Genomic DNA, 18186 nt, shown 5'->3' on the forward strand with positions numbered 1-18186 from the left:
TGGACATATTATGGGTCCCTTCAAAGGAGGAAACATTCACTTGTATGGAGCTAAGACTTGACAAAGGGACAACCTGAACGTTTTGCATGTAAACATTTTGCTCAGTGATTTATTTAATTCTAAGCATTTGTCTTCCCGGCCCAATGATGTCAAAATTCATCATAATACTTAGAGTGAGATGTTGAATTGTTTTTGTGATTAAGAGAGTTAAAACATTAGCTTATGTTGTCTTCTTTTATAATGTGAAGACCTTGCATTTTCTCCATTTCAGAAGTGAATGACTGTTCAGGTGAAATACTTTTCCGTAGCAACTGATAGTATTATTAGGTATCAATATAGTTGATTACAAAATATCAGTACCTTACACACTAAATAAAGATTTAATGTACACATATATAAACAATGTGAGGACATATTGTCTCTTTGTGGTAAAATATCACGTATCTTTTCCTTCATAGGTTGCTGGCTCACGTAGTTCGCGTGATGGTGTTACCATGGTAGTTAAAACGTGCACTCACAGATGTGCCCAGTAGGAGATGTTCTGATCCACAGGTAGTTTGCGAAGTTGGTTACAGAAGCAATAGGAAGTAAACTACTAAGGAATTTGGGAAGCAGCAGTTTTGATTTTCAGCTGAACTACTACCTCCCTTTCTAGGATTATTTTTCTTTTCCCCTTCCTCCTGTGATTCAATTATACTTTTCATCTGTGCTGCACACAATATGTTATATCCTTTTAGATTCTTGCTTTTTATGGGACAAAATGCAGTGTGCTGTGTTGTTCTAACCCACTCTGGATTAACCTGCTTGCTTGTTTGTAAACTGCTGTTGTGTGGCATTTACATTATCTTCCTGGAATTTTAAGAGCCATTAAGCGCAGGTGCACAGGACTGGAGATCACCGCTACCCTACATGCCTGCATATTGAAAAAGGGAGAGGGGCTGTGATTTAAAAGTGACAATAAAATGAAAAATTCTTAGTATATGAGTTTTTCCCAGTTCTTTTCTGATGGGATTTTCATGGAAAGTCATGTCTGTTTCCCAAGTTCTCTGGCAAATACAACCAAAGCAATTTAACAGTTCGCCTTTGAAACACACAAAAATTAAATGATTTTCTTACTTTTTCCTTTCCAATATCTCTAACCTTAACACCTCCGTTTTTGGAAAACAATGGGCTCAAGTTATTAAGATAATGTTTTAGATTTACATTTATTACATTTAAATAGTATCTTAGAAAAACTTGATGGTTTTAATTTCTTGCTATTATAAACTCTGAGTTCAAAAATAAATATTCATATATTACAAAAAATGTAGACTTTTACCAGAGAATGTATTTACAATAGAATTAACGTATTGATGAGCATATATAATATATATTTGGGTTGATGTTGCCAAATTGTGCTGTTTAGTGCAAGTTAAATGACTATTTTAGTATGAGGCAAGTGTCATTTGGAATGCTTTCATTGTTTTGCTATTAAACATGTAGTAAATATAAATAGAAATATGTTTGAGTGTGTGGTGTGTATGTTTGTGAGAGAGAGAGAGAGAGACAAAGAGAGACTTTGAAACTATTGATACAATTTAATTTTATTTTTTGCTTGTTCACATTACTGTGTAAGAATTTTCTCAAATGCCTTTACAATATCTATTATGATGTTGCACTTTCTCTTTTGACCTAATACTGAGTATCATTTTAATCAATTTTCTAAACATAGAACATTGTCGAATTTCAGGAATGTAGCTCATTTGATCAGGAATCTAGCTCATTGTTGATCATGAGGAATTGATTTTTAAATAATGCTAAATCTTATCATATTTATTCATTCATATATTCATTATTTTTCTAGGCAATCCTAAATGAGATTGGTTTAAATATTTTATTGATCTATAATTTTCTGTGGTGAATGGTAACTGGCTTCTTTCCTTAAAAAATATAAAAACTGTTCCGTTTTATCCTATGGTATGAAATAGTCAAATTAGTATTGAAATAATTTACTGTTGAGAGTTTGAAATTATTTGAATAGGAAAACATTTGGATGTCACTCTTTGAAAAGAGACATTAACTGAATGCTTTATCAATGACTTAATATTTTTTGTTTGTTTTTGATTCCTAGTACTTCCGGGAGCAATTTTGGTAAAATGTTTTTTCATCAATTAATCTGTTTCATTGATATTTTATTACATGTACCCATTTAAAAATTACTTTGTAGCTATAATTATAATCCTTTTTACTCTTCTGATTTTGCTTCCTGTTTGTACTTTCTATGTTTTTAAGAGAATTATTTCCAGCTAGTGGCTATTTCATTTTATTGCATTTTTTTTTTTTGTGCTTGTTTTGTATTTCTTGCTTTTTTGGTTTTCTCATTGGTCCTGATTTTTTTTCCTGTAATATGCTCTTAAAAATAAATATTTGTGCTACACGGTAAGACTGTCTATTTAAAAACACTGTTTGTTATTGATTTGTCCAGTTTTTTAAGACTATGAATTTTCCTGTGAATATGTTTTTAGCTATATTCAATATACTTTGATGTATAAATGTTTTCATTATCAGGTAATAATGTTTTCTTTATCAAATGATAATTTATGTATCATCTTTAGTGTTGTGTTGCTTACTAAGATTTTCATAACTTCCAGATATCTTTACGCTTTTTTTTTTCTATTTGGATTATAATTTTACAATTTTATTTTCTACGATCAGAAAGTACAATCTACATTTTGTTTACCTTTTGGAATTTATTGTTCTTCTTTTGATGATTGTATATATTTATAATTTTAATTAAATGTTTTATACAACTTAGTATGTATTTCTATCAAGATACATTTTATTGACCATTATTAGTTTAATCTTATCACTTATGTTGTTTTAATTTCTTACACATTTTCTTACTTTCATGTCTTTGCTTTCTCAGAAGTAGAATAGCATTCACTACAATTCCTGAAATGTATGGGTGTGGGTTAGATAGTGTAGATTGTTGCTGCTATCTGGCACACAAACATTTCTGCATAAAACCTCATTAAACACTGTACTCTTCATTATTATAACATGCTTCACTGGATCTCATTGAACACACTCTGCTTGCAGAAAACCCACTCAGCTTTCTTTTTGTAAACATTTGCTTAGGGATTTCTTGTCTATTTATTTTTTTTTATTTTGAGGTTGAATCATTTGTGTTTAACATGTAATTATTTTTTTCAATTCAGTCTTTGAGCCAACTTTAATAAGTGAGTTTATTATGTCTTTATTGATATAAAATATTTAACTTTATTCAGATATTATTATTTTTATTTAATTATATTGCACATTCCATAAGGCCAAGCATTACACATCTTTTGGTGGTTAAATTATTGTTTCTTGAATGTCTGAGCCTACTAAAGACATAATACAAGTTCTGCTATGTGCAAGCATGAAATCAATCCTTCCAATGTTAATGTGAATGTTTTAAATTCTGCAGCCTCTTATACTCCAGAGGGAAATCTTGCTTCCTACTCTAGGTACCATGGGGCTCTGCCACACAGTAATGGTAAGTATTGTGTTATCCATTACATTAACATTCAATTTAATATTGGGGAAGTGAAGAAGTCAGTTGAAGCACTTGGTCAATCTTTCTATATCAAAGTATTTTGTTAGGCCTTTATTAAAAGTAGAAATCACATTCTGAAATCAGTTTCCAAGATTATTAATGTTATATGCTATTAATCATGCTGCATTCTCCAAATACAGCAGTGTGAGTAATGGTCAAAAATTAGTTACTGAAAGTAGTAAGAGAAAAATAAAATCTCTGTATTCTACAAGTAATTTATGGTGCTTTTGCCAATTGATAGAAATTTCTTGTTATTAAGTGCTAATTAATTTGTTGGCTAGTTTACTTTATAGACTAGCTGGATGTTCTCTTTTTTCATGCATATTTTATTACTTCAGTTAAGTAATTAAAGTTTCCTAAATAGCTTGTGTTTTGTTGTTTCTGTAGCTAATCTATGAATTTCAATGAACGAGGAGTGAGTCTCTTTCAGGGAATATATTTCTGAAAGCCACAAGCTGCACTAGGGAATGGCTTATGACTCTCCAATCCCTGTCTACTCCCGCCGCCCCACGCTGCTGCCTGTGATGCCTGGAGCCCAGGGAAGCCGGCCTCCTGTTGATGTAGCCAGAATGAGACTACCTTTCCTGTTTCCTCAGTGCCTGTGATCCAATGGAGTCACCTGGAATCTGTGGCTTCTTAGGGATCGAGCTTTCACAACAGTCTGGGCATGGAAACAGAATTTGGGAGACAGTTCCTGGGGTCAAGGTGCTGAAGGACACATCACCCTGTGCTCTGCAGGTGTCAGCAAACAGCATCCACTGCAGAATGATTCACCTACAATTTGCTTTTGATTATTCTCACGTTTTCTTACTTGAATTTGATAATTGCATTCTGGATATTTAAAATGGATTCTATAGGTAAATATCATGGCTGGGGAAGAGTACATGAAGAAAATGCCTCAATTTACTGAAAAGACACATTTGAGACAGGATCAAAATGCTAGGCCTGACTGTGAGGAGTAAAGCGTTCTTGGTTACTGTGTCCTGTCCCTAAGAACAAACAGGGGAGAAGCTCATAGGCGAGTCTAAAGTCTTCCTCATTCTGCACATTCTCTGCTCGCTTCACCGTATCAGTGCCCAGAAGTACCTAGTGTCCACTAATGCTTCTAGTGTCCCTGGGTGTACTTCATGGGCAGCCTTATCTACAGCATGGTGGCAACTGCTAGAAAGGCCAGTGCATCTCCCTGAGGTTTGTCTGGTAATATCACTTCCATATTATTGTTGAAGGTATTTTGTGGTGTATGAAACTTGTTTGGTTTTCATTATTATTATTATTATTATTATTACTGAGACGGAGTCTTGCTTTCTTGCCCATGCTGGAGTGCAGTGGCGTGATCTCGGCTCTCTGCAACCTCCACCTCCTGGGTTAAAGAGATTCTCTTGCCTCAGCCTCTTGAGTTGCTAAGACTACAGGCGTGCACCACCATGCCTGGCTAATCTTTGTATTTTTAGTAGAGGTAAGGTTTTGCTATGTTTTTGCTTTTCTTCTTAAAGCACTAAGATTTTTGATTTAATGTACATTAGCTCTGAGTTTGATTTGCAGAATCATACAAACCATACATATAGGCAAATAGTCTTGTGATTCAGCCTTGATGTTATAATGTACTTGTATATTATAAAGCCCCCAAAGGAAAAGAGTGAAGCAGTATTGGTTTGTCCCTTTCATTACTGAGTGAGTTAGGTCTTCCTGGTTTTCTTTCCTTTTGTGAATCTGCTTCATCATTCATAAAATGAATGAGAGGATGTCTGATCAGCTTCTAGTGTCAGTATTTGTGTTCTTCATTTTGTGAAAGAGATTCATTCCATTTTTTTACATTAGACATCTAAAATATATTAAGTTAGAAAATACTAAACAATATTTAACATTATAATGACATTAAACATATTTTAAAACAACTTTCAAATTTCAAAAAAAAAGGGTACAATAGGCAACAGGAATCTAATAACTGAAGTTTACTGAATTATGAAAGATTATTCTCTGTAAAAATTCACAAGTTGAATGTATGTATTTCTAGAACTGACCTATTAATGTAACACATTACTATTTAATGTATATGAATATTTGAAGTAAAAGAATGTTCCACATTTGAAATGAAATTTTCTAAAAATATAACTGTAACCATGACTAATTGGAAAACTCATTCTTGTGAATAATTATAAACCTTGAATATGTGTTTATCTCATGATTATTTTTGTTTTCTCTCTCATTAGCCCTTTGTTACAATTTTAGGCAATTCTTTATTCAATTATAACAAGGCTAGTGGGCACCTTACTATGAATTAATATTTAGCTAGAAATTTCAAGCATGTGGGCAGTGAGTGGCAATTTGTTTTGTTTAACACTGATTCTTCATAAATATTCAATGAGTAAAGTAATTAAAGTATAATTTCATTTGCCAGCTACAAAACTTTCAATATTTTTCTTTAGTCCTTATCTAATTTTCTTCTTGTAAAAGTATAACTTCTGACCTTCATTGGCAACCTATTTTTCATAATCCTTTAGTAAAACCTGAAAATTTCTTTAAGAGATCAAATCTTTGAATCCAGAAAGTACTAATGAATTCCCAGATGAACTGATATCCTGTTGCCTCAGCTTAGTAAAAAATCCCAGACTTTAAAATAAACATGAGAAATAATATATTAAAATAATTATCACCTTCCACACAGAAATATGCTACTTAGGGATGCCATCTGCATCCACCAACCTTGGTGGTTACTCAGGACATATTTAGAAAACCTTCAAAATTATCTTTGGAGCCTAGAACTCACTTGTCAGAAGATTCTAAGTGGTAGTCAACTTTTGTCTCGTGTGTGTGTGTGTGTGTGTGTGCGCGCGTGCACACTTTAACTGCCCTATGCTATTTAGAGCAAAATATGCCTGGTGGCTAACCTTGATAATATTTGGGATCAGAAATAAGATGTGCTTATAAAATAATAAAATGTATTTATTCTGTGTCTTATAAGCTGTTCCTAAAGTCAATTCCCTTGAAAACATTATACAATAACATTGAACAATGGTGGCTTCATTATAACAAGTATGTAACCTCTTTAAATGAATAATTTAAATAGCGTTGTACATGACAGAACATCATGTGTTGACTTGAGTAAAAACACCATCTATGGGATCAAATGACCAAAGCATCTGGCTGTAGGAATAGCTTGACCCAGGGGTGCAAATGTTACATGTACTTGTTTTTACTTCTCAGACTGTCTGCAGTTATATGGACTTTGGTATCTGACTCCATTTAAGCAGACATCCATGAGTTCATGTCAGGCTACCCAGCAGGGCAGACATTAAATCTTAAAGCTGCACAATAATCTTTGACTCTATGTGCTGCATCCTGGGCACACTGGTTCAAGGGGTGAGCCCCCAAGGCTTCTGGCAGCCCTGCCCCTGTGGCTTTGCAAGGCATAGTCCTTGTGGCTGCTATTACAGGCTGGAGTTGAGTGCCTGTGGCTTTTCCAGGCTCTGGGTGCAAGCTGCCAGTGGCTCCACTATTCTCAGGTCTAGAAGGTAGCAGGCCCCTTACCACAGCTCCATAAGCAGGCAGTACCATGGCTGGGACTCTGTAGGGGCTTCAATCCCATGTTTTCCCTTGGCATTTTCCTAGTGGAGTTTCTCTGTGGGTGTTCTGCCCCTGTGGCAAGCTTCTTCCTAGGCACCCAGGCTTTCCAAAACATCCTCTGAAATCTAGGAAGAGTCTGTCAGGCCTCCTTCACTCTTCCATGCTGTACACCTGCAGGCTTAATACCATGTGCAAGCCACTGAGTCTTATGATTTTTTTTCTCTTCAGAGTGGTGACCAAAGCAATATCTGGAGCCCTTTGAGCCAAGGCTGGAGCCAGAGCAGTGGGGATGTGAGGAACATCCTTGGAGGGTGGCTCAGAAAGGTGTGCCCTGCACCTAGACCCTGAAACCATTCTTTCCTCCTAAGCCTCCAGGCTTCCGATGGGAGGGGTTACCCTGAAAATCTATGAAATACCTTTGAGACTTTTTTCCCATTACCTTGGATAATTGCATTTGGCTGCCATTTAATTATGCTAATTGCTCTAGCAAGTGGTTGCTGCACAGCTGACTTATATTCCTCTTCTGAGAATGCTTTTTTCTCTCTACTACACAGCTAGGCTGTGAATTTTCCAAATTTTTATGCTGTGTTTCTCTTTAAAATGTAAGTTTCAACTTTAAGTCATTTCTTAGCTCCCATGTGTGATCGTAGGTTGTCAGAAGCAGCCATGTAACATCTTCAGTGCTTTTCTGCTTACAGATTTGTTTCACTGGATACCCCAAATCATCATTCTTAAGTTCAACGTTCCACTAATCTCCTGGGCATGGGCACAATACAGCCAGGTTCTTTGCTATACTATAACAGGGGAGATCTTTGCTCCATTTTCCCATAAATTCCTCATTTCCTTCTGAGACCTTGTCAGCCTGGCCTTGTTCATATGTCTATGATGTATATACAGGTCACAACCACCTAACCAGTCTCTAAGAAGTTACAAACTTTCTCTCATCTTTCTGTCTTCTTCTGAGCCCTCTAAACTCTCAACCAGCCTGCTACCCAGTTCCAAAGCCACTTTTACATTTCCAGGCAGCTATATAGCAACACTCCACTCCCAGTACTGACTTTGTTGCATTAGTCTATTTGCATTGCTATACAGTAATTCCTAAGACAGGGTAATTTATAAGGAAAAGAGGTTTATTTGGCTCATAGTTCTGCAGGCTGTACAAAAGTGTGGTGCCAGCACCTGCTTCTAGTGAGGCCTCAGAAAATTTTCACTCATGGCAGAAGGTGAAGTGGAGCCAGCACGTCACATGGAGAGAAGGGGAGCAAGAGAGAGAATGAGGAGGTGCCACGTTATTTTTAAACAACAAGATATCACATAAACTGAAAGTGAGAACTCAGTCATTACTGTGAGGAAGGCACCAACCTGTTCATGAGGGATGCACTCCCATGACCTGAACGCTTCCCACTAGGCCCTACCTCCAACATTGAGGGCCACATTTCAATATGAGATCTGGAAGATACAACACATCCAAACCAAATCACCTAGTGTTAAAACTACCTTTATCAGAACTATTAAAAAATGAATTCAAATTCACAATACTGTATGATTGTTCTCCATTTATCATATTCTGTGGGACAACTATCGGTAATGAGCCAGACTCCTTTGTTATGATTGTCATTCTTTCAGGAAACTACCCTCACCTACTTAGGCACAGCTTAGTGCTTAGAGATTTGCCCAATTTGATATGCAAGCTGAGTAGCCTTATTTTTTTCTTTAGTATCAATTTAATTAAAATCTGTAAGGTATTCCACATATTTTAATGTATTTATCTTAAAGGTTTCACTTGTGGCTTTAATTTAGTATAAGCTACTTGTTTTTGCCTTTTTATATGGTAAAATAATCATATAAATGTGATGTAGGATAAGATGCAGGTTAATATACCATTTATCACTATATAAATGACAATTTAGTGTCTACATCTTTTTTCCATACTGCACATTCAGATTAATTCCTAAAGCATCTTTCATCTTCAGAACTCACTGGACTACTTATTGTAAAATATTACAATGAGTAATATTGTAATATTATTATTAAAGAATAATAATAATAATTTTTAATAAGACTATTGTAATATTTTTATAATTATTATCATTTTTAATAAGAATATTATAATATTCTTATTAAAAATAAGAATACTTATTTTCTAACTTCCACCCTATTATCTCGTGAAGGTATCTGAGGAGATATAGAAAAAGGAGCGGTAGAGGTAAAAGAGGAAGACTTGGCCTTGAATGCTACTCTACTCTACTCTAAATTTGGCCTTGAAATCTTCTCTTGAAGCAAGAGTTAGATTTCTGGGGACTAATTGGCCAAACTTAGCTTTATTTTGTACTTTTTCTGTCTTGGAATTGAATATGATGACTTATTATGCTTTTTTCTTTTCCAAATTTACACTATAAATTTATAAAAAGGCACTGAAATCTAAAAAACATTATCCACTTGTTATAAAATAAATTACTTCATTCTTTTCTTAATAGTTTTTGAAAAAATGTAGACTGATATATATAAAATATTAAGCACATTTTAAAAATTTTGTTTTCATTTCATTTGAGTTCTTTTTTGTTTTTTGTTATTTACATACTTTATTTTAAATAATATTTAAATATTGCTAGGATGAGTAGAATTTGAGAAACATAAAGTTATCACTGTTGTATGAAATTTATTTCCAGTACTTTATCAGGAAAATCTGGAAAACACATTTATTAACTCATTACTAATGTAAAAAATGAATAATTTTCTATTTATACAATGAAAGTATTTAAGGTTTTTTCCTTAAGTAAAGATAGAGGAGATCTTTTTATAGTAATTTGTCACTGTCATTTCCTTTCTCTAAATTCCTTTCTTTAAAAAAATAACCAGTCACCAATTGAGAGGAAATGCTCACCAAGTATCCATATGCACTCCTGTCTTTCCCAGGATCTTGTGTGGAAGCCTAGGAGTAGCTCCAGCCAGTGGACTAAGAGAAGTCCAAGGTAGTGAAGAGCAGTGTGACCTCTCCATAACTCTCTTATTTGCCACAAAAATCTTGAAGACCATATGTGCCATATGGCACAGTCACAAGAAGGAGGAAGGCTAGTTGACCTCAATTGCACTTTGTACAACTGAGAAATAAAATTTTGCATTGTTAAACTGTAACACTTTCAGATTTGAGTGCCCTGATGCATAAAATTAATCCAGATGTATGCATCAAATTTTATTTCAAATGTTTGTCTTACTCTCACTTGTAAAAGCATTATGTAACCTTTGTAAATAAAATTTAGAAAGAAAAACATGCAAAAAAACAACTACTTTATGTCATCAGAATTAGCATGACTATTGTTTGGTTTTTGAAAAACACTACCCTGTTATGGTCGTTGAGACACCCAGTATATGAGATTGTTTCTCAGGTAGCCATGCCAACTTTTATTATTTCAGAAAGCTTTGCTATTGAAAGGTGTAAATGCCACATGCTATTACTTTATTTGCATTGGTTAAGAGTGATCCAAATTTGTTATTAAGTTCTTGAATAAATGATATTTTAAACTATATAATTTTTAGATTTTCTCATTTGTAATATTTATAATAGGTTACTATATTTCTTCATAACTTAATTTTTAATTATGAAACATTCATATGTATGAAGTATTATAAGAAAGGTAAATACATTAAGGGACTATTAAAATAATCTGTGTTACCATTATGCAATCAGCTACGTTTCCCTCTGTAATCCTCAAAGGTAATCATGATGCTACATTAGGTGATGAACATTCACGTATTGTTATATATTAACTACACACATATGTAAATCATATAATTTTTGATGTATCTTGGTTGATATAGAGCATTAATTTACTTAATTTTAAGTTGTATATTCTGTTCTCTGACTAATTCATTTTTTTTCAGTAATTATCATATTTCCTAGCAAGTGGTAGCTGTCAGGTAAACATTTTTTTAATGGAATTGGATATGTGCCATAACTTTTATTTAAAATTTAGCATATTTTAAATTCACAAAGGTATCTAAAATGTTCATTTAAAATTTCATCAAAACATCTTCCTTCTATTATTTTTCTTTCACCTTTGACATTTACTTATAAATTACTTAAGTGTTGCATATTTAATTGTAAAATAAGCGTTTTTTACTCTTCTACATAATAGGGAACAATTACTCCTCTAATAGTCAATATGTACATTTATAAATTAGCCACCTCATAAATCTCAGCCACAACCTGTGCTGTAGTTCAGATCCTTTAGCATGTCAGGAAGCACAGTTGAATGCCATAATGGAACAACTAGCAATTCTTTGAAAACCAGAATATGATGTGCAAATCTGAATCTACCGAGAATTCGTATTTGTTGTACATTCCAAAGCTCTGCAGACATTTCTCAGATACTTTGAGAAGAAGCAAAAATGAACTACAGAAAATCAATAAAAATTAAAATTAGAAAGTTATACAAAATAAGTGAATATCAAGAATGAAACACCTTTCAAAATGCAGCTAGAAAGAAGTAATTCCAGAATAGAAGAGCAAGGAACTCCAGAAACCCATAACTCTATAAAAGTGACTGAAACACTGGTAAAAATTGTCAAAATCAACTTTTTCAGAACTACAAAAATTAACTAAAGGGTTGCAAAAATCAGAAAACATTTTGTTTGAAACAAATGACTCAATCTTAATGAGAACAATGAGGTTTGTGGTATTTCACCTTTTACATTCTTCTTTCCCAACCTCCATGGTAGCCTTCAAAACCAACAGGTTTGCATTCATGAAAGTGAGAACCAGCAACCCAGGGGCTATGTGGAAGGGCATGGGTTTGAAGTTCCCTTAAAGTTCCAGTCCTACAACTTTTAACAAAATTTTACTTCATTTGGAAGCTCCCAGGAAACCCCCTTGCAAGGCTTGTCTTTGTTTGGCCTGACTCAGAATATGCTCAGTGTGAATAGCCTATTACCTGAGGTGTTTGCCAAAAATAATCAGTGGCAATTGCTTAACATGATAGCTCCCTGAGAAAACTGTAGCAGTTCAGACAAACAAGAAGCTGACCAAAACCCTTAAGGAGTGACCTGGGGAGTGAGATGTCCATAGAGGACTTAAAATAACTCCAACATATCCCTGGGGATTGAGAAAGCCACATACAACTGCAGAGTGAAGAACACATCCTGGATGACCTGAGAAGGCCTGTTTTCTTACTTCTGACTGAACTTGAGGGTTTGTACAAGTAGGAAGCAAAGGCTAAGTCAGAGTCACAAATTATGAAAGCATGGAAGGCTTGACCAAACACACACACATACACACTGCTTCAACAATACTGGGAGATTTATTGGTGAAAAACATTTAAAAAAAATCTCTGCCCAATCTTTGATTGAGTAGTACACTAAACAAGCAGAAATCTCCATGGCCACACATGTCAAAAAATACATATTTTACAGAATTAGGTCAGCAAAGTCACTGAATGCCAACAGCCATAATAACAACAAAAATAACTCCAATGGAAAAACAACATTTATGTAGAGTAGAACACGATTTCTAGAGTTTTACATATGTAAAATATTTAGTTTTAAACAAAGAATATGAGGCATAAAGAAACAGAAAAAAAATAGTCATATATGGAAAAAATAGCAGTCAATAGAACTGTCCCTAGGAAAGATCACATGTTGGAATTGCTAGAAAAATATGTAAATACTCTGTTATAAATATCTTCAATGGAAGGAAACTATGTCTAACAAACTAAAGGAAAATAAGGTACAATGTTTCACCAAGTAGAGACGATCAGTAAAGGAAATAATAAAATAATCAAATAGAAATTCTAGAGTTGAAAGGTAGTATAAGTGAAATAAAAAATTTACTAGAGATGTCCAATAGCAGATCTGAGCTAGAAGAAATAATTAGAAAACGTGAAGACCAGCTAACTAAAATATCTAGTCTTAAAGACAGAAAAAGAAAAAAAATTTATTAACAGAGCCTCAGAGATATAGGTGACACAGTCATGTATACTAACATAGGCATAATGAGAATTTCACAATGAAAAGAGAGATGAGGCAGAATGAATATTTATAGAAAGAGTGGCAGAATCCTTCCCAAATTTGATGGAAAACATAAATCTACACATCTAAGTTTATCTATAAACTTCATGTAACATAAACTAAAAGAGACCAGAGAGATCTACAAATAGACACAGTGAAGCTGTCAAAAGCCGAATTAAAGTGATTTATGCAACGGCAAAGATAGAAACAACTCTTTTTTTTTAAGTCAGATTCTTGCTGTGTTGCCCAGTCTGGAGTGCAGTGGCGATCTTGACTTACTGCAACCTCTACCTCCCAGGTTCAAGCAATTCCCCTGCCTCAGCCTCCTGAGCAGCTGGGATCACAGGTGCGAGTCACCACCCCAGCCAATTTTTTCATTTCTAGTAAAGACGAGGTTTCCCTGTATTGGCCAGGCTGGTCACAAACTCCTGACATCAAGTGATCTGCCAGCCTCAGCATCCCAAGGTGCTGGGATTACAGGCGTGAGCCACCATGCCCAGCCAGAAACAACTCTTAACGTAGAGAAATGCTCTGTATTTTAATTGGATTTGATTTAAGTAGAACATAAGAAAATAGGGAGTAGAAAAAAAGAAAGATCGATAAAACTGAGATTGTTTTTCCTTGAAATAATCAATAAATTGACATATTTATCTAGATTGACAAAAAATCAGACAACTCAAATTTCTAAAATGAGGAATTAAATTGGGAGGGTTCATTGCTACCAATATGGACAAGAACAACAAAAGGACTATAAGAGAATTTTATGTCACAAGTTTCATGCTGTAGATGAAACAGAAAATTCCTCAAAAGACCGAATTACCAAAACTAACTTGATAAGAAATGAAAAATCTAAAAATCCTTATAACAAGTAAATATTTACGATGAATTCACAATTGAAAAAAAAATCACCAAAATTTCAAAGTAAAGTTGAGTGCAGATGGCTTGACTGGTAAATTTGGTGAAATATCTAAAGAAGAATTCACACCAGTTTTTCATAATGCCTTCTGAATAAAGAAAAAGAAGAGTCACTTCCCGATTAATTCTATGATGCCAGCATTGCTCAAATACAAGACAAAGGCAACATAAGGAAATATAACTGTCAGACCAAAATCCCTTTTGAGTATAGAAGCAAAGTCCTCAACACCATACTAACAAACCAAATCCAACAATATATGAAAGGGATTATACCCTGTGCCCAAGTGGAGTTCATATGGAAATGCAAGAGTGTTTCAAATTATGACAATTAATCACTGTAATACACCATATTAATAGAATAAAGGACAAAAACCATATTATCCTTCTAATAAATGTTGGAGAACATTTTACAAAATCCAACACTGTTTCATAACCAAGAAACATGGCAACTTTGTAAAACAAGCGAACTTCTATGATCTGATAAAGAACATTTGTTAGAAACCAATACCAAATTGAACTGTGAAAGACTGAATCCTTTCCACTATTGCCACTTTAGTCAACATTGTACTGAAGGTTCTAGCCAGGACAATTTGGCAATTAAAGTAAAAGATGTACAGATTGCAAAGGAAGAAATAAAACTATCTCTTCATAGATAACATGATTTTGTTTATAGAAAATCATAAGGAAAACACAAATAACTTGTTATGACTAATAATATAAAATTTAGTGAAAAGCATCAAAAAGAATAGAATACTTAGAAATACATTTAACAAAAGTTCATGACATGTACACTGTAAACTACATAACACTTGCACAAAATTAAAGAAGATCTACATAGTTAATTCCATGCTGATGCACCAAATTTTATATTCTGAAATTAAATAACTCAAAATTCATATAGTTCAAACTTAAAGCTGTTGGAACTTTAATTTTTTCGGAGCCTTGAAAGAATGTGGCTATGCTACCTAAAGTAATATGCATTCAGCTGCAACTTGTGTCTTTTTCTGTAAATAATTAAGACTTATGGGGACCAGAGATAAGACCTCCTGAGATCACTACCCCTCCTCATGGAGTACTAATCTTCCTTGGAATATAGCAATCAGCCTACAACCAATCAAATCTGTGACCTATGCTCCTGGTCTTGTATGGGAAACGTAATCCTGCTGGAACTTTTCCTTCCCTACCTATAAAAGTGAAATCTTAACTTCTCCATTTTGCAAACACAGGCCTCGTTCATTTAGAATCAGTGTTTTTTCTAGGTGGCTGTCTTCAAACTTTGCACTCCAGTAAAGTCTATACAGTCATAGCCTCTGAACCTCATTATTTAAGATCAACAATATATTTAAGGTAGCAAAACACACCAAAACTGATATACAGATTTAAAGTAATTCCTATCAACATCCAAGCTGCCTTTTCATAGAAATAAAAAAGCTGATTCTAAATTCATATGAAATTACAAGGGATTCAGAATAACCAGAATCTTGAAATAAAAGAAAAGTTGGAGAGTTAAACTGTCTGGTATTGGCATATAGCTGAACATTAATCCATGGAAGGAAATGAATGGAATTTGAAGTTCAGGAAAAAATCTCTTACAGTTAGTTAGGCTCAACTGATTTGCATAGAATGCCAAGTCAATTCCATGGGAAAAGAGTAGTCTTTTCATCCAACAGAACAAGAGCAACTAGTATCCACTTGTAAAACAATGAAATTGAATATCTACCTCACAAATTACATGCAGATTAGCTCAGAATTGAATGAATACCTCATCCTAACAGCTAGACTAAAAACTGTTAAGATAAAACGTGGGAGTAAATATTCATTTCCTAGGATTAAGCAATATTACTTTATCTGTGACACAAAAACAATAATGATTTAAAAAAAGTAAATAAGTTGGATTTTATCAAAAATTAAAAATGTTTGTGTTTCAAAGATTACCATTAAGAAATTGAAGAGAAAAACTATCGAGAAAATATTTGCAAATTAGGTATCTAATTAGGACTATTTACCCAGAATATATAAGAAACTTATAACTCAACAATAAAGGAGAAATAATCCATTTTAAAATGGGCTATTGACTTGAATACATACTTATCCAGAAAAAGATAAACAAACAATCAATAAGTTCTTGGAAAGATGATGGACATACTTAGTCCTTAAATGCAAATCAAAAGCACAATGAGATACTATCTCATCCCCACTAGTAATTTACAAGCTGTAATTTACAAAGCTGACAAGTATTGGCGAGGCTGTAGAGAAACTGGAACCCTCAAACATTGCTGATGGGATTGTAAAATAGTTTAGCCACTTTGAAGAATAGTTGGAAGTTTCTAAAAATGTTAAACATGTATTTACTATACATCTTAGCAAACCCATCCCTAAATGTTTATCCAAGCAAATTGAAAACATATTCGCACAAAAAAATATTTATGGGAATGTACTGCAACATCACACATAATAAGCAAAAACTAGAAACAACTTAAATGTTCATGAACTGATGAATATATAAATAAAATATGATAGATCCACAAAATAAAACATTATTTACAAATAAGAATGAACGGAGTATTGATATGCTATAACATGGGTGAAACTTGAATATATTATGCTTAAAAAAAGAAGTCAGAAACAGAGGAATAAGTACTATATGATTTAATTTATACACTCAGAATAAATACATTTATAAATATAGTATGTAGATTAATGATTACTAACTTGAGGGAAGTGGGGAATGAGGTGTGACTGTTAATGGATACTGGATTTATTTGGAGGATGATGGAATGTTTTAAAATTAGGTACTGTTATTCATTTACTTACTATATGAATAAAACATCTCAGTTCTGTCACCCAGGCTGGAGTGCAGTGGTACAATCATAGCTCTCTGCAGCCTTGAACTCCTGGCTTTAAGTGATCCTCCTACCTCAGCCTGTCAGTAGCTGGAACTACAGGCATGCACCACCACATCTGGCTAATTTTTTAATTTTTATTTTTGTAGAAGTGGGGATTTATGCCATCTTTGTTGTCCAGGCTGGTCTCAAACTCCTGGCCTCAAGCAATTCTGAGTCTCTGGAATTACAGACATGAGCTACTCGCATGGCCCATGTACTTTCATAACCACCACCATCCTTCCCTGTTGTCCACTTTAAAAAGTGAATTTTATGATGTGTGAATTATATATTATATGTCAATAAAGCCTTGTTAAATCAAGCTAAATTTGGCCTGAGAAAGCCTCTATATTCATACTTGAGTTCTCATGTAAGGGAATGGCAACCAATCTTACGACGTAATAAAACCATAAAGTCCTTCGGAGTATGCATCTGTAGTTGCTGAGTCTCAGCCAATCACAACAGCAGTGCTTCAGTGGGTCACAGGTGGCCAACTCTTCAAACCATGTTCACATGAGGCAAATACAGAGGTGCACCCGGTCTGTCTGCTTCTGTACCTCTTCCATTTCCAGTACGCGTTTTCTTTTTCTGTCCATAACTGTTATCTGACCATGTGGCAGCACAGGAATGTCTCTGAACCTGTTCTTGCCTTGGGGGCAGCCTGACTGACAAATCATTTTTTGTGCAGTTAAGCTCTGTTCATTTTCATTTGTCTAGAGATCTTCCTTTAACATATTTTATTTCAAATGAAGATAAACCATATCATTGACATGCAAAAGTGTTTATATTTTCACTTTACTTACTTGATGAGCTTATTAGCTCTTCCGATGTCTGTTATCCAACATCCATTTAGCACATATTAATTGGTTTATAATCAGTAAGAAACCATCTCCTATATAAAGGTGTGCACATTTACCAGCAGCTATATTTAAAAAATGACAGAACATTATACTTGTGTCACCATGTCACTGCCCTAAAGAGCAGTATAGTTTCAATCAGCCATGTTTTAAGATTTAAATCCTGCAAAGGGATAAACAGACTGAAGAGGATAGGCCTGCCTACCCCATGAAGCTGCAGCAACTGTCTCTAGACTTTTATTTTTGATATGTTTAGATGACATAAATTCCACACCTAAGCTTACTAACTTTTTTTTTTTTTTGACTGGAGCAAATTCAGTATTAGGCCCAAGAAAAAAGCCCCTGGGAGTTAAGGTGCATGCTTCCATCTCATGGGAATGAATGAAGT

Source organism: Aotus nancymaae, unplaced genomic scaffold (assembly GCF_030222135.1).
Source record: "Aotus nancymaae isolate 86718 unplaced genomic scaffold, 86718_ANA_hifiasm-v0.15.2.pri h1tg000040l, whole genome shotgun sequence".
Classification (NCBI taxonomy): Eukaryota; Metazoa; Chordata; class Mammalia; order Primates; family Aotidae; genus Aotus; species Aotus nancymaae.